At 35.6% G+C, this 14,826-nt stretch overlaps 1 non-coding gene across 1 annotated transcript; it reads right to left on the bottom strand.

The window, feature by feature from the left end:
* Positions 1-5,395: 5,395 nt before the first annotated feature.
* Positions 5,396-5,502, bottom strand: LOC121231539 (small nucleolar RNA R71). The gene has a single exon (XR_005929597.1). It is a non-coding gene; the product is annotated as a small nucleolar RNA R71 (small nucleolar RNA).
* Between the last annotated feature and the right edge of the window lie 9,324 nt (positions 5,503-14,826).

Genomic DNA, 14,826 nt, shown 5'->3' with positions numbered 1-14,826 from the left:
CATTGGTGGAAGACACTTGTGTCAATAGTACCGAAAGAGAGGGTTACTTGGGATTTCTTTCAGGAGGAGTTCCGTAAGAAACACATTAGTCAGACGTTCATCGATTAGAAAAGACAAGAATTCCTTGAACGAAAGTAGGGTAAGATGACAGTGACTGAATATGAACGTGAATTTTTCAGACTCAGTAATTATGCTGGAGAGTGTGTGTCTACTGAAGCTGTTATGTGCAAGAGATTTGAAGATGGGCTCAATGATGATATTCAACTGTCAGTCGGTGTTTTAGAAATAAAAGAGTTCGCCATTTTAGTTGAAAGAGCTTGTAAGGCAGAGGAGTTGATGAAAGGAAAAGGTAAAGCTGAAATTGTGATGCAAGACACGAAGAAAAGACAGATGAGCAAGTTGTTTCAGTGACATCCAAGACGCTTAGAGAGTTCTCTACGAGATCTAATTTTTCTGTAGGGTATTCTAGCCGAAACAGAGGTAGAAGATTTATGGGTCAGAAAGCTCAGACCACTTCAATTGCGAGTGTTGGCAAAATTTAGCCTGATAGACCCGAGTGTCCTTAATGTTGTCAACGTCATCCAGGTCAATGTCGAGCAACTGAGACTGGTTGTTTCCGATGTGGTGCATCGGATCATTTCATTCGGGAGTGTCTTGAGATGGTTAAAAGAGAAGTAATACCGAGTGTAAGATCAGACAATGCCCCCGTTAGAAGCAGACCTCAGAGAAGTTCGGGAATAGGGGCAGGTAGAGGTGCATCTAGAGATTCAGTAGCGAGACCAGATGTTAGAGCACTTGCAAGGACCTATGCTATCCGTGCTCGTGAAGAGGCATCCTCCCCCGATGTAATTAGGGGTTCATTTTCTCTTCATGATGTTAATGTTATTGCTTTGATTGATCCGGGTTCGACCCGTTCCTATGCTTGTATGAAATTGATGCCTAGTTGAACATGTCCATAGAGTCTACGGGATTTGTGATTAAAGTATCGAATCCATTGGGTCAGTATGTATTAGTAGACAAATTATGTAAAAATTATCCTTTGATAATTAGAGGTTACTGTTTTCCAGCTGACCTCATGCTATTGCCATTTGATGAGTTTGATGTGATTCTTGGTATGGATTGGTTGACTGCGCATGACATGATAGGGAATTGTGGAAAGAAATTCATTGAGTTGAAATACGAAAATGGTGAAATTCTTCGGGTTAATTCAAATGAGTTAGATAGTTCAATTGCCATGATTTTTGTTATGTCTGCTCAGAAATGCTTGAGAAAAGGATATGTAGCTTATCTTGCTTTTGTGTTGAATACTAAAGATCCAGAGTTGAAAATTGAATCAATGCTTGTGGTATGTGAGTTTCCAGATGTGTTTCCGGAAGAACTACCAGGTTTGCCTCCTATCAGAGAAGTTGAGTTTGGTATTGAATTGGTTTCGGGTACGACACCCATTTCTATTGCTCCTTATAGAATGGCTCCAATGGAGTTGAGAGAATTGAAAGTTCAGTTGCAAGAACTAATAGAGAAAGACTTTATAAGACCTAGTTGTTCACCACGGGGTGCACCAGTGCTCTTTGTGAAAAAGAAAGATGGTTCGATGAGATTGTGTATAGATTATCGACAGCTTAACATGGTGACTATTAAGAACAAGTATCCATTGCCTAGAATTGATGATTTGTTCGATCAATTGAAGGGAGCTACTGTGTTCTTCAAGATAGATTTGAGAGAATATTATCAGTTGCGAGTTAAAGAGTCAGATATTCCGAAGACTGCTTTCCGGACTAGGTATGGCCATTATGAGTTCCATGCCATTTGGCTTGACTAATGCTCCTGCCATTTCCATGGACTTAATGAAACAAATTTTCAGACCTTACTTGGATAAATTTGTAGTTATGTTCATTGATGATATCTTGATTTATTCTCATGATAAGACTGAGCATTCTGAGCATTTGAGAACAGTTTTATAGACTTTGAGAGATAATCAACTTTATGCCAAGTTTAGTAAAAGTGAGTTCTGGTTATGAGAAGTTGGTTTTCTTAGACATATAGTCTCAAGTGAAGGTATTAGAGTTGATCCGAGCAAGATTTCAGCCATTGTTGATTAGAAGCCTTTTAGGAATGCATCAGAGATCAGAAGTTTTCTTGGTCTCACTGGCTATTATAGACAATTTTTAGAAGGATTTTCCATGATAGCTACTCCATTTACAAGATTGCTACAGAAAGATGTCAAGTTTGAATGGACTGAAAAGTGTCAGCAGAGTTTTGAGAAGTTAAAGGCATTGTTCACTGAAGCTCCTGTCTTAGTACAACTAGAATCGGGTAAAGAGTTTGTGATTTACAGTGATGCCTCCTTGAATGGACTAGGCTATGTAATTATGCAAGAAGGAAAGGTAATTCCTTATGCCTCTAGACAACTAAAGCCACATGAGAAAAATTATTCGATACATGATTTAGAACTAGTTGCCATTGTATTTGAGTTGAAAATCTTGAGACGTCACTTGTATGGTGAGAAGTGCCGAATATTTACTGATCATAAAAGTTTATTTGCATAGGTGAAAAATACCCATAGGTGAAATGTTTTTATTTTGATGTTTTATGGTAGAATATGAAGCTTTAAATTATATTAAACGACTTGAGCTAAGCGATTTTAAGCAAAAACGAGTAAAACGACATAATAGGTAAAAATACCTAATGGTCATAAGTACATGTTAGAGTGGGAATTTGACGTTACCGTAGGTAAATAAATGAATCAGCATGTCATAAAACATAAGAATTAGGGATAAAGTTTCATTTCCGAGCCTTAGGGAAAAAGTGTAAATATGCAAAAGTTTAGGGGCAAAATCATAATTTTTCCAAAGTTAGAGTTAAGGATTGTTTTGATAAATGTGAATATTAAATAAGTTAAATTTGCTATTATAGATCAAGAAGAATGAAACTTGGGGTTAGACCGAGAAACGAAAAAGGTTGAGGACTAAATCAAAATATATGATTGTATTTTGTATCGAGGTAAGTTTGCGGTAAATAAATGCAATGTTTTATTATTTATAATTAATGATGTTATTTTTTAGCATCTATATATATTTATTTTTGTAAATTTATTCCTTGATGAGTCAAGTAAGAATTGACGGAGAAATGATACTTAAAAGTCCCGGTTGAACCTTAGGAATGTCTAGGATACAAATGTCATGACATTAGGGTTTAAGGATACCAAGTAAGACCATGCCAAGGCATGGCAAGGTGAGTTCATAAGGCAAGGATACCACGTAAGACCATGTCAAGACGTGAAAATGGTAATTTTAAAAAGGAAAGGTGCCCGTGTATCCTTAGTATTTGAAATGGTTCAACGGAAAATTCAAAGCGTGTACCAAAGGGAAGGTAAGATAAGTCCATGTTTGAAAGGTTCAAGTTATCTTGATAATTCATTTAGAATGTTGTTATTTATTTACATGCAAACTTACTGAGCTTTGTGCTTAATCCCTTTCTTTCCTCTCTTTTTTATAGTATCACAAATCCAACTGAAAAATCATAAGGACGTCGAAGATCGCCTCACACTATCAACGAGGTATCTCTGTATTTTGTGACTAGAAATACTTTTAAGTTATGGCATGTATAGGGACTTGGAAATTTTGTGTGTATGTCCTTATGATATGATTAAAGAATGACATGCGAATACTTGGTAATGATTAGCTTATGATATAGCTAAATAAGAACATGTTTTGGTATTATGTATGCCTAAATGAGGTTTGATGGAAAGAAACTATGAAAGAGTAAGAGTTTGCCATGGAACAGTTAGGAAACAGTAGAGGTGATGTGGTTTTTAAAAATCACTAAAAATTTTAGAAATGGAATTAAATGGTGAATGAGATATAGAATTAAATCTTATTGAGCCTATTTTTATAGGAAAGAAACAGATAAAGAAAGGAAGTCTTTATTCTGAGATATTTAAATTTCTGTAAGACTGGTTCAGAGTGACTTTGTGATCCCCTGTTCCAACTTTGGAAAATCACTAGAAATTTTAAAAAAATAATTATAAGTCAAAGCTTATATGTCTAGATTTCTTAGTGAGTATAGTTTCATTAGAAACAAACGAAAATGTTACATGATTTCTGTATAATGAGATAATCAATTTTTAGTGAAGCTAGGTCAGGTCTACTGAGCTGCTAAATAGGGGAAACTTTAATGAATAAACTATACCAATTGCCCAAACCAAAAATTCTGGAAAAATTATGGTAAGAAGATATATGAGTCTAGTTTTAGGGAAAATTTACGGATTTAAATTTTGAGTTTCGTAACTCAATTTTTAATTAATTTAGTGACTATTATGCAGATGGATAGTTTTATTATGAATAGAGAAACAAATTGTTTTGATTTGTGTAAGTAATCGGAAAATTTTTAATGTTCCCGGTTTGGTCCTGAACCATTCCAATTACATGTTTTAGAGCCTCGAGGCCCCTTTTTAGAGATTTATTGGATGAAAGTGAGCGAAGTACAATTTTTTATGCCCCGAGCAAGTAAGATAAGCCTGGTAATGCCTCGTGCTCGACTCCGATGATGGTCTCGGGTAAGGGGTGTTACAAAAACAAAATATTGTTTTTCACCAAAGTGTTTTAAATAGCATTCATAAATAATTCTTTTCACAGCCCCTGTGAGTACGATAACTCAACATTTACTTGTACTTTATTACTTGTTGCGATTGTGTACACTTGCACATTTCCATCGTTGTAAGTTTTTGTCGCCATTGCCGGGGACTGTGTTATAAAGCTATTATTTTTAAATTTGTTAGTTTTGCATTTTGGTTTAATTTTTTGTTTAAATTCTAGCTTAATTAATTTTTCTATGATTATTTCAAGTGTTTATGAGTATTGACTGAATTATTGACCTACTCCCTGTAGACCCTGAGATTGAATGAACTTTTCGACAGTGAAGAAGACAAGCAAATTAGAGAAGAACCGAAGAGATGAACTTCAAAAATCTGATCCAAGGGCACGAAGCAAACCCTGCTCAAAATCCTATTCTTATTGATGATGATAGGGATAGAGCTTTAAGACAATATGCCGTGCCAGTGTTTAATGATCTTAATACGGGTATTAGGAGACTCGAAATTGAGGCACAACAGTTCGAGCTGAAGCCAGTCATGTTCCAGATGCTTCAGACAGTGGGCCAATTCAGTTGAATGCCTGCCAAAGATCCTGACCTACACTTAAGACAATTTTTGGAGGTGAGCGATTCTTTCAAGTTAGTAAGAGTACCCGAAGATGCATTACGATTGAAGCTGTTCCCATGTTCACTAAGGGACAAAGCTCGAGCTTGGTTGAACTCATTGCCACCAAACTCAATTTCCACATGCCAAGACTTAGCAAAAAGATTCCTTATGAAGTATTTCCCACCTAGCAAGAATGCTAAGTTGAGGAGCGAGATCACTGCCTTCCAACAAATGGATGATGAGTCCTTGTATAAGGCATGGGAAAGGTACAAAGAATTATTACGAAAATGCCCTCATCACAGAATCCCACATTTCATCCAACTTGGGACATTTTATAATGGTCTCAATGCTCACACGAGGATGGTAGTGGACGCTTCTGCTAACAGTGCTCTCCTTTCTAAGTCTCATAAGGAGGCTTATGAAATCATTGAGAGGATTGCCAGCAACAACTATCAATGGCCAACCAATCAAGCAGCGTCAGGAAGATGATTTGATGGAATACATGAAGTAGATACTCATACTTCACTCGCATATTAGGTATCGAATGGGTGTAATAGTTTTGCAGCACAGCCACCGAATCAATTTGAAAATGTAGTGTAACAGCCCAATTTAGACCCTATTCGGAAGGGTGGTTTCGGAACCACGAATCTAAGTCAGAAAAATATTATAAAATTATTTTCTGTGTTTATTATGTGTGATTTTATAGTGTGTAATTTTTGGTCTTTAATTTTTTTGTTTGAGTGCTTGATTAAATAAAAGGACTTAATCACATAAAATGAAAACTTGGTGGTTAATTGTAAAAGGGCCCAATTGATGTTGTCTTTATTTCATGAAGTACTTATGTTACACTAATACCATTGGAGTTAGTGATGGACGATTGTATCCTTGATATACATGTTTTAGTTACTAAATTATAAAGGATATTAAAGTAAAATGGTAAATAATAATGTTATAATAAAACATAAAAATAAATATACGATTTCAAAATGTTTGTTTTTTCCGAAACTTAAAAGAAAAATAAAAGAATAAGGGTTTTTCATGTTCGACCATTGCTAAGATCAATCAAGATCAAGAAACAAAAAAATCGGATTTGGATCAGGGGAAAACCAAAGTTGTCAACTAGTTGTCCCGTTTCGATTTTTATCGTCCGAGGTAAGTTTATAAGCAAATAGATATTGTTAATTTTAAATAAATATGAGTTCTATATGCTGAAATGAATTATTAAAAATATATATATGTTAGCTGAATGTAAATAAGCTTGGGAGCTATGTTAACGAATTTGTTTCGATTGAGTTATGACATCCAAAAGCCTCGTACGAACCATAGGATTCCGATATGTGATTTTTTGTAAGACCACGTATGGGATGTTGGCATCGATATATGTGATTTCGTGTAAGACCACATCTGAGAGGTTGGCATCGATATATGTGATTTCGTGTAAGACCACGTCTAGGACGTTGGCATTGATATATATGATTTCGTGTAAGACCACGTCTGGGATGTTGGCATTGAAAAATGTGGTTACATGTAAGACCATGTCTGGGATGTTGGCATCATATTCAATTCGTGTAAGACCCTTTCTGGGACATTGGCATTGATATGAGATAACATGTAAGACCACGTTAGGGAAATTGGCATTGTATGGTATATGTGATTATCCGAGTATCCTATTCAATTCTGAATGGTTCAACGGGCAATGATATGTTGTGAACAAAGGTGTAAAACGAGCTAAAACGATCAGGTATGAGTTAGTTAATTACCGATTTGAACATAGGGTAAGTTGCCCATTTAATATGTGATTCAAATAATACAAGTTACTAATGTAAACATATGTGCATTTGGTGGTATATTCGGCCATTTGATATAAATATGTATGTGATTGTTATACTCCTACTTATGAGTATATGCATATAAGTGTATATGTACATGATCTGATAAAGATATTTTGGCTTGGAAATTGAATGATAGTTTGTTAATGTATATATATATTCATTCGGCCATGAATAATTTGTATGTGAAAGTATGTATAATACATGAAATTGTAAGCTTAAGATTTAAAGTGATTATGATAGTATAATTCGGTTTAGTTTAAATGAATTGATTATGTTAATTAGTTATTTATTTGCTTATGACTTACTAAGCTATAATAGCTTACTGTGTGTGTTTCTGTTTACCTCTGTTTAATAGATTTTGGATTCAAGTTACGAGCTCGAGGATCGTCAATAAAGTCTATCACACTATTGACTGTCTTCGGTATTTTATAAGCTGAATTTTTGAAACTATGGCATGTATATGCTGGATTATATTTTGAAATGTTTGATTTTGGTTAATGTAATCATGAGCCATGTGAAAATGGCTTAATACTTTGTTATGTTTGAATTTAATGCTTCGTTTTGATGATGGTTATGCTTGGTTGTGATTTTGGTGTTTCAAACATTACATATATATATTTATGTGAATTATGGTTGATTATAATGCTAATGGTTGTACATACATTTGGACTTGGTTTGAACTTATATTGAAAGTGTATCCAAGGTATATAATGTTGTGGAGTTTGTTTATGCGATTCAGCCATAAGATAAATAATGGTTGTTAAATCAGCTAAGGTATATCATGTATTAGTTAGGTAAGAATCGAGATATATGCATGGGGTATATTCGGTTTTCACTTGTGGACTATATTAATGATATGTGTAATTCATGATTTGTTCATCATGGTAAGTCTGACATATTGGGGTTTAGACTTTATAATAGGGAATTGAGTTGATGGTAAAAGATAATGTGCCAATGTATTCGGTTATGATTTGTTAGTTGAACTCATATGTATATATATATGCGCTTATATTATAGTTGTTAATGTAGTGAATTGGTCAAGTAAAGACAAGTTGAAATATTATTTAGATTTATTAATGTGCTAGTAAACTAGGTATTTTACGAATCTATCAATTATGATTGATAATGTTGGTTGGTGTAATAGTCAAATGAATTAAACTCGTGTTATGATTTGTAAAGTAGGTTAAATTGATAATTGACCATAGGTTTTATTTATGTTAATATGATCTATGTGAAATTGTAACTGTTCTGAAGCTGTGTTTTTGTTCGGTAATGCCTCATAACCCTAATCCGGTGACGGATATAGGTTAGGGGTGTTATATTTTATTGTATCAGAGCTACAGTTTAGTCGATTCTAGGACTAACGTAGTGCATGTGAGTCTAACTATACATGCCATATTATATACAGTGATAGTGTGATGACTTCTGACATTTGAAAATATCATTTCGTATAGTAAATGGATCCCGACAGAGCTGTAGCTGATGATGTCGAGAGTATAGCGCTTGCTCTAGTGCAAGGGATAGTGCTGGTTGATTATCGACTGACCTCGAGTAACCAAGAGCTAGAGGCTAAGCAAGCCTTTTATCAAATGATGAACGATTGGTTTACTCAGTATATCTGAACGAATCCAGCTGTACAACAACCTCCACGCCAAATTAATCCTTCTCTGATACCTGCTATGCCTCAAGTGAGTGATCCGTTGAGATTACATAAGCCTCCTGTTGATAAAATCAGAACACATGGGGTTGAAGAATTCAGAGCTACTGATGATGATGATGCTGAGCGAGCTGAATTTTGGTTTGATAATACTATTCGTGTGTTTGATGAGTTATCGTGTACTCCGGATGAATGTTTGAAATGTACCATATCTTTGCCATGAGACACCACATATCACTAGTGGAATACACTAGTATCGGTGGTTCCAAAAGAGCAAGTGACCTGGGAATTCTTTCAGAATGAGTTCCATAAGAAATATATCAGCTAGAGATTTATCGACGAGAAACGCTAAGAATTTCTGGAGTTGAAACAGGGTCGGATGACCGTGACAGGATATGAGTAGAAATTTGTGAGACTCAATCGATATGCCTGTGAGTGTGTTTTGACCGAAGCTATCATGTGTAAAAGATTTGAAGACGGGTTGAACAAAGACATTAAACTGCTAGTTGGCATACTTGAAAGAAAAGAGTTCGCAGTACTGGTTGAGCGAGCCTGCGAAGCCGAAGAGCTTGGGAAAGAGAAAAGGAAAGCTGACTTTGAAGCTAAAGATTCATGTAAGAGATCGTTGAATAAGTCATTTCAGTCAGCATCAAAGAAGTTTCGAGATGATTTTAGCCATTCTAAGGCTACTTCGGGTTATTCTAGACGGGATCGGGATAGACCACCTGTGAACTCGAGAGCTACCTTAGTAATTACTGTTGGTAATGCTAGATCTAATCAACTTGAGTGTAAACATTGCGGTAAATGACATCCTAGAAGTTGTAGATTGCATGATCGAGCCTGTTTTAAATATGGATCGATGGATCATTTTGTTCGTGAATGCCCTGAATTAGCTGAACAAAATCCAATATAGAATACGAGATCGAGTAATACTGCAGCTTGAGGTAGACCACCCAAAAATACAAGTAATGTGAGTTGCAGTCAGAGAGGGACTAAAGATACAATAGTTAGATCCAAGGCTCGTGCACCTACCAGAGCCTATGCTATTCATGCACGCGAGGAGGCCTCATCCCCAGATGTTATTATTGGTACATTCACTCTCTATGATACTAGTGTAATTGCATTGATTGATCCTGGTTCGACTCATTCTTATGTGTGTGAGACCCTAGTATTCAGTAAGACTTTGCCTATTAAGTCTACTGAGTTTGTGATTAGAGTATCGAACCTCTTGGGCCGGTGTGTTCTGATTGAAAAAGTGTGTAAGAATTGTCCTTCGATGATTCGAGATTCGTGTTTTTCGGCTGATTTGATATTATTTCCATTCGATGAGTTTGATATAATTCTGGGTGTGGATTGGTTGACTTTGCACGATACTGTTGTAAACTGCAAAAGAAAGACTATTGATTTACAGTGCCAGAATGATAAGATTATTCAGATTGAATCTAATGATTTGAATGGTTTACCAGGGGTGATATCTTCGATGTTAGTTCAGAAGTATGTGAGAAAAGGTTGTGAAGCTTACTTTGCATACATACTTGATAGTAAAGTGGCTGAAAGAAAGATTGAATCAGTACCAATTGTGTGCGAGTATCCGGAAGTGTTTCCTAAAGAACTGCCTGGTTTGCCACCTATCTGAGAAGTAAAGTTTGGTATTGAGTTAATGCCAGGGACGACTTCCATATCAATAGCTCTGTATAGAATGGTGCCTACTAAATTAAAAGAATTAAAAGCTCAATTTCAAGAATTGACAGATAAAGGTTTCGTGCGACCGAGCTTTTCTCCCTGGGGTGCACTAGTTTTATTTATGAAAAAGAAAGACGAAACTATGAGAATGTGTATCGATTATAGATAGCTCAATAAGGTAACTATAAAGAATAAATATTCATTGCCACAGATTGACAACCTGTTTTATCAATTAAAAGGGGCTATAGTGTTTTCAACGATAGATTTGAGATCGGGCTACTATCAGTTGCAAGTTAAAAATTCTGATGTACCAAAGACTGCTTTTCGAACGAGGTACGGACACTATGATTTTTTGGTTATGCCATTCAGACTTACAAATGCACCTGCTGTTTTCATGGATTTGATGAACAGGATCTTCAGACAATATTTGGATCGATTTGTGGTTGTGTTCATAGATGACATTTTGATCTATTCCCGTGATGAAGCCGAGCATGCCAAACATCTAAGACTTGTGTTACAGACTTTGCAAGATAAACAGTTGTATGTGAAGTTCAGTAAATGTGAGTTTTGGTTACACGAAGTCAGTTTTTTGGGACATGTTGTATCAGTATCGGGTATTCTGGTTGATCCAAGTAAAATTTCAGCTATACTTGATTGGAAACCAACGAGAAATGTTTCTGAAGTCTGAAGTTTTCTGGGACTTACTGGTTACTATAGACGGTTTGTGAAAGGTTTCTTTATGGTTGCAACCCCGATGACGAAGCTACTTCAGAAAGATGTTAAGTTTGAGTGGTCAGAAAAGTGCCAGAAAAGTTTTGATCAGTTGAAAGCCCTTTTGACCGAAGCTCCAGTGCTAGTTCAGGCAGAATCGAGTAAAGAATTTGTTATCTATAGTGATGCATCTTTAAATGGTTTGGGCTGTGTTTTGGTGCAAGAAGGCAAAGTCATAGCTTATGCCTTGAGACAGTTAAAACCGCATGAAAAGAATTATCCGACACATGATCTAGAATTGGTAGCTATTGTGTATGTATTGAAGATATGACGTCACTATCTATTTGGTGAGAAATGTCACGTTTATTCTGATCACAAAAGCCTGAAATACTTGATGACTCAAAAAGATATGAATTTGAGACAACACCGATGGTTAGAGTAGCTAAAAGAATACGAGCTTGTGATTGACTACCATCTGGGAAAGGCTAATGTTGTTGCTGATGCTCTAAGCTGAAAATCACTGTTTGCTTTACGTGCAATGAATGCACATATGGCTATGTCTGATGATGGTTCGATAATAGCTGAATTAAAAGTAAGACCGTTATTCGTTCAACAAATTTGTGATGCTCAGAAAGTTGATGATGATTTGTTAGCAAAGCAAGTTCAATATGATTCGAATGTTGAATCCGAGTTTCAAGTTGATGCTTAGGGTTGTTGAGGTTTAGAAACTGAATTTATGTCCCGAAAAATTCAGAGTTGATTCAGATGATTTTAAACAAAGATCACAGTAGTCGGTTATCTGTTCACCCAGGTAGTACAAAGATGTATAATGATCTAAAACAACTTTACTGGTGGCATGGTATGAAATGAGACATTTTTGACTTTGTTTTGAATGTTTGGTCTATCAGCAAGTAAAAGCCAAGCATCAGGTACAATCTGGATTGCTTCAGCCAATCATGATACCTGAGTGGAAATAGGACAGAGTCATAATGGATTTTGTATCCGGTTTACCGTTGACACCGAGCAAGAAAGATGCAATCTGGGTTATTATGGATAGATTAACTAAATCAACTCACTTTGTTCTGGTTCGTACAGATTATTCACTCGATAAGCTAGCTGAATTGTATGTTTCTCAGATTGTGCGATTACACGGTGTGCCTATTTCTATTGTTTCGGATAGAGATCTGAGATTTACATCGCAGTTTTAGAAGAAACTGTAAGATGCCTTAGGTACAAAATTACATTTTAGCACAGCTTTCTATCCGTAAACAGATGGCCAGTCCGAACGAATCATTCAGATACTTGAGGATATGTTGAGATGTTGCATTCTCGAGTTCGAAGGTACGTGGGAACAATACTTACCTCTAATTGAATTTGCATACAATAATAGCTTTCAATCGAGTAAAAAAATAGCACCTTATGAAGCTTTGTACAGTCGTCAATGTCGTACATCTTTATATTGGACCGAGCTCAGTGAAAACAAGATACACGAGGTCGATTTGATCAGAAAGACTGAACAGAATGTAAAAGTGATCCGTGAAAGCCTGAAAACAGCGTTAAATTGTTAGAAATCATATGCGAACTTGAAACAAAAAGATATAGAGTTTCAGATCATGGACAAAATCTTTTTGAAAGTCTTACCATGGAAGAAAATACTCAAATTCGGTCATAAAGGAAAATTAAGTCTGAGATTTATTGGACCGTATGAAATTATAGAGCGTGTCGGGCCGGTTGCTTATAGACTACTATTGCCATCTGAGCTAGAAATGATCCACAATATATTCCATGCTTCGATGCTTCATAGATATCGATCTGATCCCTCACATGTGATTAGCCCATCAGAAATTGAGATGAAGCCCGATATGACATATGAAGAAGAACCGATTCGCATTCTGGCTGACGAGGTTAAAGAATTGTGAAATAAGAAAATTTATTAGTTAAAGTACTGTGGCATAAACATGGAGTTGAGGAAGAAACGTGGGAGCTAGAGGATATAATGAAAGAGTGCTATCCGAGCCTATTTACTGGTAAGATTTTCAGGGACGAAAATCCCTAAGGGGGGAGAGTTGTAACAGCCTCATTTAAACCCTATTCGAAACGATGGTTTTGGGACCACGAATCCAAGTCAGAAAAATATTTTAAAATTATTTTCTGTGTTTATTATGTGTGAATTTGTGACAGTCCTAAATTGACCCTAGTCGGGAAGTGTTTCGGGACCACAAAACCTAGTCAAAAATTTTGCAAAACATTAATTTCAGTGTTTTTGTTATGTGAATTACCTATTGTGAAAGTTGGGTGGTCTAATTTAGTTAATTGGATGCTAAATTATTTAGTTGGGATTTGATTGTATAAAGGAAAATTTTAGAAGTCTTTTTCTTAAAGTGGCCAATTGTTAACATGGCTAAAATGTGGGGCTTGCATGTCAATTAGACCCCTTTTATTTTAGTGGACGGAAATGATGAAGGGAAATTTGTATCTTTGTGCTTTTTATATTAGTAAAATAATGGTAATTGGTTTTATAATATGAAATGAATAAAACAAAAAAACTGGTCTCATCTTCCACTTTCTTTATTTTTCTTCACCGTTTGGAAAGAAAGGGGGAATGGAGTTTTAGTTTTCTTCCATATTTGTTCTGCTGGAAAAGCGATTGGAAGAAGGCTTGGTGTCGCATGCATGCAGGAAAAACTATGATTTTAGCTAGTTAGGTAGCTGAAATTTCAAGTAACTCGGTAATCCATCGAAGAAGAAGAAGAGGGCAGCAACAAAAAGAAAAATGGAGACGGTAGAAGGTAGGAGAAGTGGGAAAATCTTGGTAAGCTTGTTGGTTCTTTAAATTTTTCTTTACGATATTAACTGTGAAAATTTTCAAGTTTGATTTGTTGTGGTTTTATTTAAGACTACTAATGTCCAAATTAGGACACTTGATATTGATTGAATTGATGAGGATTAAATTCGTTCTTTGATGTCTGAATGTTAAATAATGCTTGCTGTCCAGATTGAAATTATGCTAGAAGGTTGAACAATTGTTGTTCAAATGGAATTTTGGAGTGTTTAATGGACTCCAGGTTGCTGAAATTTACATGAATAGAAATTTCTAAGCTTAAATTGTAAGAATTTGAGTTGTGTGGTTTAAATTGTCAAAGATGCACTTGGCAATTGATTATAATTTGTTAAAGGGTGTAAAGTATTGATAGTTCTAAATGGTACATAGTTAAATGAAGATGGAAGCTTGATAAAATTTTATTTAGAATGGAAGTAGGAGAAATGTGTATTCGGCCATGTTGTGATGAGTTGAATTTGAATGATTGATGCTTTAGTTTATAAATGGTCATTAGATGAGTTTTAAACTTGTTAAAGTTTGATAATTTAGGGGTGTTAAATTGGGGAAAACGTGTAATAAAAAAAATGGGTTGATAATGTAACACCCCGTACCCGAGACCGTTGCCGGAGTCGAACACGAGGTGCTAACAGACTTAATTCATTGATTTTCACAGTCCATTTCAAAATTTTCCAGACAAGCTGGCTAACTGCATCACTGTCACCTTAAAAACCATATCTAGAGTTCCAAAACTCGAAAACCAGTTTCGTAAATTTTACCTGAAACTAGACTCACATATCCTTCTACAAATTGTTTTCTAGAATTTTTGGTCAAGCCAATTAGTACATTTTATTAGTTAAAGTCTCCCCTATTTCAGGGTTTGACTACTCCGACCTTCATGCATTACGACCTAGATATCTCCTTGTAC

The sequence above is a fragment of the Gossypium hirsutum genome, chromosome A06, assembly GCF_007990345.1.
Source record: "Gossypium hirsutum isolate 1008001.06 chromosome A06, Gossypium_hirsutum_v2.1, whole genome shotgun sequence".
In the NCBI taxonomy this organism is placed as follows: Eukaryota; Viridiplantae; Streptophyta; class Magnoliopsida; order Malvales; family Malvaceae; genus Gossypium; species Gossypium hirsutum.
The sequence above is the reverse complement of the archived record's forward strand: the minus strand, read 5'-3'. Positions and strand labels throughout refer to the sequence as shown.